This window comes from Aphis gossypii, chromosome 2 (genome assembly GCF_020184175.1).
Source record: "Aphis gossypii isolate Hap1 chromosome 2, ASM2018417v2, whole genome shotgun sequence".
Lineage (NCBI taxonomy): Eukaryota > Metazoa > Arthropoda > Insecta > Hemiptera > Aphididae > Aphis > Aphis gossypii.
The window spans coordinates 67,648,380-67,658,636 of NC_065531.1; the positions used below are offsets into that span (position 1 = coordinate 67,648,380).

Below are 10,257 nucleotides of genomic sequence, written 5' to 3' on the forward strand. Positions count from 1 at the left end.
AATTATAAATTATAATTGATAAATATATCAATTATTCAAAATCAAAGGACTTAATTGGATGACTTTTTTGCAATCCACAGTTTTCGACCGATTTTTATATATTTAGACTATTTTTTATATCATACTTTTTACTTATCAACCTATAAATAGTTAATTAAGTTTATTTACAAAAAACTATCATCTTTTTACTAAGATATAACAGAAAAAAAAATAATTATTATAATTGCATATAAATGTTGACCTAAATTTTATATTAGTAAAAAAACAACTAAAATAACTATGTTTAAAATTTACGATTTAAATTTAACAGAGTTTAAAAAGAGAAAATGGTTAAAATGGTTAATGGGTGAATTCGCTAGTATATTAAATTTTAATATGTAAGTAATAACTGTATTAAAGACATATTTTTTTTTATTTTTTGTACTATTTAAGGAGTGTACAGAACGTTCTGTGATGACACTGACTACTGTTTTCAAAGAACTCATTTTTTTATGTAAATTATTTAGTTAATATTTTTTTGGAAAATTGTATGTAATCACCTAATTTAAAATTCGAATGAGGAGTTTTTCTGTTTTCAAATTGTTTATAGTAATGATAAAAGTCATTAAAAATGGTTTTATCGAAATATAAAATAGACATAATATTGGATAATGTATTTATTATAGTTAGACTATGTTTACAAACTTTAAACGTTGATACATCAATATTAATTACATACTAAAGTCAACCGTGAAAATGCTTCGGTGTTTAACTTCAGGTAGTGCCATAGTGATTTATGGTAACAAATCGGATCAAAATTGATTTATATTCTCAATACTTTTTAAAATAATTGGAACAAATAAAATAAACATTTACATTTTAATAACTGTTATACTTGAGTGACAATACATAGTATTATACAATTTTATATTATGATGTACCTAACGAATTAGTATTTATTTGTCACATAAAATTATTTGATTAAAATTGTTTGTAAACGATATGATAATATTTATAACACAGAATTATTTTTTATCATGAATCATTGAATATTTAAAAACTATTACTATTTTTACGTATAATAAAATTATAAATAATTAAAACAGATGTTATAAAAAATTATATATATTTTTTATTAGTTTTTTAGTTATTTATACGATACAATATACCTGTAAATACATATTTTGAAGGTGAATATTATTCAGCATTTCATCAAGACATTGTATGACTATATGAGGAATTTCTTATTTAATTTTAAGAACCAACCGTGTGGAAATTCAAGATGCTACTTCTCAAAAGGTACAATGTATGTCATCAAGTTTAAAAACTACCACCATCCATTGACCATTATAACCATATGGTTGATAATCAAAGTAAATTAGATTTAACAGTAATAACTAATGATAATATATTTTGTTATTACTAACAATTTTTTAATAACAAACTGGTAGAGTATAGGACTTATAGAGAGCTAAAAAAAAATTACCAAAAAGTATATCATTTTTTGAAAACAGCTTATGTTATTTTAAGTAAGGAGGTGATTTTTATCAACTTCGATCTGCAATATTTTTTGATTGTATAAACCTCGACTCTAAAGTTGGATTTTTATACATAGGATATCTGGATATACCTAGTTGTTATCTGTGGCTTCTATTCAATACAATACTCTTATATAACCTGAGATCCTTGGTACGAATGGTACCAATTGATCAAGAGCTGCGGATTAGCATAATACGCATCATTTAGATTGCCGGAATTAATAAAAATGTCGTTATCCAACTATTTATACCTACATAATTTTTATTTTCTAAAATTTTCTTAATTGTTTTTTTTATCAAAATTGGTCCAAAATTTTTTATACATATATATGTATTATAAGCCTCGATCTATTATTGTAATAATTATTATTCAATTTTATATTTGTACAGTTTAGTTATTAGCCTAAGAGGCTAAATTACAAAATATAATACAATATACGGAAAATTATTATATCCTATCATATATAACCATTTGCCTATTTTATTTTCAGCTGTAACCGACGGGCAACAACGGCTACCATTCAAAATTAACGAAACAGCGATTGTGTACGATTTTTATGAGTCAAAACATAATTCGCACGTGAACTCTATCCTGTAGAGCAATCTATGGTGGTTTTAAAAAAAAATCTATCAACATCAAGCAGTGTATTATTGGAAACTATATAGAACACTCTCCGACTCTCGGGGAATCTATTGGTATAACTTTTATGGAAAACGGTCAAGTCGTTCGGAAGTAACACGATCGCAGCTGACGGACAAAAAACTTATTAATAGGTATACATCGTAAAGTTTATGTAAAGCATATAACATAATGTCAAAGTGATTTTCATGAACGACCGCCATCGCACATACAGCAACATCATTTATAACCACGTGCGCCGTGCAGCATGGTGCGATTGTCCGCGTAAGGTCACGCGCGAGCGCGCGCGCGTTTATTATATATTATTATTATCTCAACGCGGCGGCGAGTCGCGAGTCATTTATAATAATTATAATATTACAATATAGCCGTAAAATACGACGCATAAAATAGGTATAAACGCTTATAATATTGTTGGGTCCCGCGGTTTGTGGAGGCGGCTCGGAAGGAGATGCATGCTCTGAACGTTTGTCGAAAACAAAAACAAACTCGCCACAAAATAATAATAACAATAATATAAATGATGGCCATCGTTGTGTACACTATAAAGAATTATTCATTATGGTACCTTTTCGACATTAGGAACCGCGGCACGCAGTTCCCGAACCGATGACGACGGTGTAAGAGCTATAATTTTTTATAACAACTGTACGCTACACCAGAAACGCAGGAGATAGAAACATCGTCATTCGTCGTTGTCGTCGTCGTCGTCGTTGTCGTGATATTATAATATTATAACACAATGAGTCTTTGTACATAACAATACGATAATAATATAAATTTAGCGATTATAACAATACAAAACAATATGCGGCGCACACATTATATTGTCATTATTTCTGCCGTTCTGCCGGTTGAACATATAATATAATCTATACTACACACCGGTAATAATATATACATATACGCATATATTACGATGTTTTCTGTTGGAGCCTATGATGGTTTTGCGATCAGTTTAGTAATATTATTTATTATTTATTATAGGTACTATTCGGAAAAATAAAAACACATTGCGGTTACCCACCCACCCGCACCCCCTACGAGGAAAAAAACTGTGCACAGTAAACAATGTTGAATGCAAGTTGCAGTTATACTTGCAGTACCTATAGTATTATATAATAATTAATGAAGACGTATAACAGTCACGACGTCGATAAAGAATGCTATTGAATTATTTTTTTAATTTGTTCACATTTCTTAAATTATTTATCAGTGTTTTGTTTTTTGTTAAACTATTGTATTTACGTTTGCGAGATACGCAGTACGACAATGTACGATGATCATATTATACATTTATGCAGATTGCAGGTACCTACATGACTACATAACAAAGTTATGTACTAACCACAGTTCATAGTGGAACTAAAAGAAATCTAAAATAATACATAAGAACATATAGACATTTTAAATTCAAATTTGGACAAAATTACACATTCTTATAACGATTAACGATGTAACAAAAAACACATATATCACGTTTTTAATGTTTCTATAATGTAGTCTATACATAGATTCGGATTCGTTTTTCGTACACAACGATTTACCTATATAGGCATAAATACCTAATGGAATTCATCAATTACAGTGACTCACACAGCACCAAATCTACCGCCAGAGTGGTACTCCATTTTTTTCTCGTAAAGTCATGCGGGAAAAATCCGCCGTCGCCTCACTGCAATGTAATACCTTCAGCCGTTTTTGTCGCGAATCGTCTTGGACAGACATCACATGCCTGCTATGGTAATGTAACAATCGTGTGTGTGTGTGTGTGTGTGTGTGTTAACGATCAATAAAGTCACTCGCTATGAACTCGAGACGGTAATAAGCACGCAAACCATAGAATGTTATGAGATGGTACACTCCCCGCGAATAATCGCCGTACATCCCATTATAATACGTATTATGGACGGCTGGTAGGTACACTATAATGGCAATACGTTATATATTCATTATTTACTGTATGTATATTAATTTATTATTATCATTATCGCCGCCGTCGTCGTCGTCGTCTGCACAGCCATCATCGTCGCCTCGCACAAAAACCGACGTGTTCACGATTTTCTCAAAAACACGGCCTTGGCGAACGACGCGATAGGATCATGTAAATTCGTGAACTTTGGCGCGCGCTCGCTCGCACACGCTCCCAAGGCCGCCGTCACGCGTAAACTTGACAGCGCTCGTGTGTATTTCCTTTCTATGTATAAACTTGTGTATTATGTGTATGATGTGTATATATATCTATACAAATAATAATGATATCATAAGCGACCCTATTGTTCCAATAACCTTTTCGTACGATAGGGCGGCGGAGACGAGTATGACGCAATTATAACAATTATTTTATTGTTATTATCGCGATGTATAAAAAAACTAGTTTTCGCAGCTTAAAAAAAAAAAAAATAGAAACACGACGGCGGCCACCTTGAGGAGGATAATATTATAAGTCTTATATATATATATATATATGTATGTTATATTGTATTTATGATTGTATACGCGACGACGTGGAAAAATAACAAACGCGATGTCATGTCGGACGAGCGCAATTTTATTAATACCGTGTCCCCCGACCAGCGATCAATAATAATAATGATAACAATATTAATTATAATATGTACGTCATACCATAAATTGCAAATTATAAATTATTATTATATAGTCGCACGTATCAATTTGTTGTACAATATACAATAGAAAAACACTTATTGTTCAATAGATCCGCAGAATAAAATAAATAATAATAATACTATGTAACGCATTTAAGTACACACGTAGGTATATTGTAAGAATGTGCAGAGAACACTTCTGTTGAAGTAGAATACACGCGTCACGATGGACGACCCGCAACAGCTGGCGTACGTACACAATCCTCACGCAGGCGCTTGCGATAATCCAAGGGCACAGTAATATAAGAAGAAATTCGAATCTACACCTAATAGGAAAAATATGCCCCTTAATAAATAATTATTAAGCAATAAATAATATTATGATGCATAGTAGGTATCTTAGATTTTATTTTTTTTTAGTTCTAATGTGAACTACTTACACGAGAAATATCGTTTTAAATTTTCAAAACTATAAGCTATACAAATTGAGGATTTTTATGAATTGTTTACTATTACATACGTGTAGCTTGTAAATTGTCATGGTTTTGACGAACTTCGTAAAAATTTGAACCTTAAATGCAAGCATAACATAAAAAATGTGCATATGTATCTTTTAATATATTTATTATTTATACAAAATATATAAGAATAACTTATGAGAGATCTCGTATTAAATTTTTAAAAAATGTTGACGCAGTGCATACTATTTTATCAGCATTTATAGAAAAAAATTTTCATTAGGCTATAAATAAATTAAACTTAATATAGAAAATGATTATTTAAACACTTGGCGTAAATTTCACATATCTACGATTATTCATTTTTGAAATATAGCATAAAAACAGAATTGATTTTATCGTATACTGGTTTGCATAAAAATCCCCATTTTTCTTTATTCGGTTTTTTGGTTAAAATAATAAAATGAAATGTAATTTTCAAGTTACAGTCAAGAATTACAATTATCTCGTTTTAAATATGAATAATTACATAGTTTCATACCATGGTTACATTTATACCATTACCACAGTTATATTTAAAAAACAAATTGATAATGAATAAAAATAATATACTTATATTACATTGAAAAGTCAATCCGAAAACGTAATTCGTAGAGTAAACATTTTCCAATTTCCGAGACCCGAGTTCTTATTATTTACTCTAGTCAGTCGCCTAATCCTAAAATGTCTTTTTGGCCAGTTTTTAGTGTTTTTTCCATAAACTTAAAGATATAACGCTGGCTGTAAAAACTTGAATAAACGCTTATCGGATAATCGAATACAAACCACAATTAAGACGGTAATTATACCTGCTGTAAATTGTAATATTATTATAACCACAATTCGTCTATTGCTACTGCATCTCGTACGCAACGGATTTTTTTTTAATTCCAAAAATAATAAACTAGATAAAATCTTTACTATGAACACTCATACGTCTTTGTAAAATCAATACTTTCATCACTCCGTTTAGAATCTAAAAAATTATCACACTATAAGATATTATATAGGTTTCATATATTATTATTTGTCTAGAGATACCTCCTAACACCTATTATATAGATACCTACACTATAATTTATTTTCTTCCTGAAGCTATTTTCTATTTTATTTACACGCGATTGTATACACTATAATCGTACCTACATAAATAGTGCAATTATAAAACACTATTATACGTACCTATACTTTATATTATATTTTTGAGACTTATATAATATTATATATTTATATATATATCAAACTAGGAAGTACTTTTTTTTATTACACGAACTATATAATATAATATCATACATTATATTTAATTCGTAAATCATTGGGTCAGGGCTCGTTTTTTTTTACGATAATAAGCCGTGTCATTAATTTCGTTTTCAATCAATATTGTTTGTAGGTATTAATCATTTTATGACGAGCGTATCGCTGCTCGACCTTCGAATTGGCGCAAATGCTTCGCAGTTCACTGCAGTTTGCTATATAGATTTTTTTATAAAGGGGAAGAGTTTAAAAGTTTTCAAACAAATCGGCTGTCGCATTTTATTATTACCCGTATCAAACAATAAACAACAATGTCGTGACGGTAAATCATTTCATTCGTACTACATAATATATATAATAATATTCTTGTTATTTATTTATTTTTTTTTATTTTTTTGAAAACTATTTAAAAACAATATATATAATATTTTTTTTATAAAACGAGTGATAAGGTATTCAAAAAATAATAATAATAATTTTTAACGAAGGAAAGAGTGAAATCATTTAAAAGAGATCTACGTGACGTATAAATTTCTTCAGACTAGGTACGATCATAGATAAGATTATCTTTAATTCTTATACTTTGGCCTAATTGTATTGTATAGCCACCCTTGTTCGAAGTTATACGCCATTTAGTGTTTTGTACCGATGTATCTTTACAGCTACAAATATTACCTATATTTTTATAAAACTTTTATTTTTTTCAGTGATATTACAACTAAGGTGGGGACCACGATAAAAGGGTATTAATCTCGCCTCAGTTTTATCATAGTTTATTATACAATAATAATAGCAAATTATATAAAATAATCTATATAATCTATATAAATTAAATAATGAGATCCAAGTTCATATAATAAAAAGTGGATCTTCAATGATCGTCGGTTCACCCGTACATATTATGTACTTATAGTTAGTTTGAGACTTTAGTTTAAATGTTTGTGTTTACATTTTAATGCATAATGAAGATTATAATATATTTTATAAAATATTATAAATCATTGTTGCAGACTGATTGAAAGATATTTTTAAATGATAATTTTATAAGTTCATTTAATATATTTTGTATACAACGCAATTTTTTCTATCATTTAAGAATGTCTGCGTCGTCGTTGTTATAATATTTGTTTAAAAATTATCTATGTTGTACTTTTCAACATGCAAATGTAGTTAATAATCATAATATACCTATAATAATATAACATAATGTATTGTTTCACAAAAAAATAATATGTGCATAACGCACAAAGGGAATGTTTATTATGTTTTCTTTAAATTTTGCGTTTTAAAAATTCGTGATGTGATTTAAATTATTTACCTATAAAATGGCCAATTTGTATATTAAAAATTATATTACCTCAACTTACCGGAATTCCGGAATAAATAAATCGTTCTTTGAAAGTACTATAGCTATAGTGAATATTATAATAATCAATACCAAATTTAATGATTTTATTTTCTATGACATTAAATGTGTTCTTTGAATATCTTAAAACGCGTTTTATTTGTAATAATTATTTATTCATATTAAATAAATGCAAAATTAAATTTTTTTCGTACAAAATATGTATCATATATTTTTATTTAGTACATGCATTATAAATATATAACTCGAATGTTCAAATAAAAATAAGAATATGTTACTTCCTATATACAAGTGATAATAAATATTATTCGTGTTACAGGTATGTACTTATATCATTATGATATCTGAACTAAATATAATGAATAATGATGAACTTCATTATATCAGATAGTAAAATCTCTCACTATCATCCTTGGATATTTTGCCCGCCCAATGTTCGGATTCACCATGAAGGTTGTTTTAGTAAATATACATTATATGCATAAACAAAAGTTTTAATTATATGTTCTTATGAATTTAATGCAAAAAGTAATTACTATGAAAATATTTACTAGAAGATTAGAAATAAAACAAACTAGTGTGCTTGCTGACTGCTTAAGTAGACATAAGTATTTAGGATATCCCAGCGTCTTAAATCTAGTAATTACTAATTAAATAGTAGAAATAAAAATATTCAAACTTTTTTTGTTAATTTTAAGATTTTATACTATACTGAAATTATTTTAGTTGAACATACTTCATAAATTTAAAAAATAGATTAAATATTAAAATATAATGTAAAATCAGTAATTTATAATTTCTTTGACCTACTCCTTTCAAGACATATTATGCAGTATGCAGTTTGCAGTTCGCTAAAGTTGTTAGTTTATATGCAGTAATTGTCAGTTACATATTTTGAAGGTTGAGCTTGAGACATTAGGTCATTATTCAATCATTGAAAAATGATCGTGTTTTTCAAGTACCTACCTATTATTCTTTAAATTTAACACTCTATAAACAAAAGTAACTCAAATATTAAAATCTATATTTATATACATGTAATTAATATGACTTTTATATCTGTTTTTTTTATTCATCCGATGAGCTAATAAAGTAATGACAAATAAAAATGTACTTAAATACCTATAATAACAATAAATATTATAGTCTTAATTTCATATCAATTCATAAATTCAATGTGTCACGAACTCACAAATCAGTGAACACCTTGTAAATTGTTGACACTTTGAATACACTGATAAACTATCGTTTAAAAATTATGAAATGTATTCGTGTATATCTATATTCTATACTCTATATTTAAATGTAAGGTATTATTCTTACATGAATGTGACATAATTATCAATGATATTTTGAAGTACTTAATGGCGGTTGAGGATGACCTTGCCAAATTTTTCTTTGTAGCTTTACAAATGTTAAATGACATTTGAATGATGTTTATAGTGCATTTTAGAAAATTAATTCTTAGATAGTTAGATGCAACACCTTTATATTAAAGTAACAGGTTTTAATTAGTACGGGTTTCATATTTTAACGTATAGTTGCAATTATAAATTTGACGGCCTAGACATCAGGGTTGAATTAAACTTAACGAGCAGGTTTCAATTCATTTTTTAAAAGCATAATATGGCAAGTGAATACCTACAGTCTATAAAATAATAAAATGGCCTCAAGATCTATAAAATCTCAATTATATATATAATATATACATATATAGTTAATTTATAGTCCAATGCATTTATTGCAGCTAATCTACTAACTAGAAACCACATAAAATAAAATAATTAGCAATTCCCATTTAAGCGCTACAATAATTAATATCTAGTAATTATCATATTACAGGTTGCAATTGTTTTCTGTTAATTGAATATTAAATAAGAGTTTACACTTTTTGCTTCAAATTAACATCTTACAAAACCAATAACTCCAGTCATTATTTTAATACAAGTAGGTACCTATACAGATACTTATTATTTATTAAATAAAGTTAATATTCCATAAAACATAATAAACGGCATTCATTTTACCGAAAATTATTGAAGTTATAAGATATAGTTCTTACAATATTTAAATCATCACAAAAACAATTTTATAAAACAAATTGAATATTTAACTATTTTATTATCATTATCATTTTTTAATCGTTTAACTTTTCATCAATGTATATTTTTCATTTCATAATCCAATTTGGGATATTTTTCTATGAATTTCAATAATAATAATAATAGAATTTATATGAGTAGGTAGTTATTATAGAGAACTTTATTAATCATTTATATTTAAATAGCAAAATTTAGTGAACTGTTATTTTGAGTAGTATTTGACTGAATCTATCTATATACAAAAAAATATTTCTAATGAGTGTTTACAATTA

General features: G+C 27.6%; 1 long non-coding RNA gene across 1 annotated transcript; it reads left to right on the plus strand.

Annotated features, from left to right (window-relative positions):
- Positions 1 to 3,379: 3,379 nt before the first annotated feature.
- Positions 3,380 to 8,504, plus strand: LOC126549680 (uncharacterized). The gene is made up of 3 exons (XR_007603806.1): positions 3,380 to 3,900; positions 6,654 to 6,839; positions 8,203 to 8,504. It is a non-coding gene; the product is annotated as an uncharacterized LOC126549680 (long non-coding RNA).
- Positions 8,505 to 10,257: the final 1,753 nt, after the last annotated feature.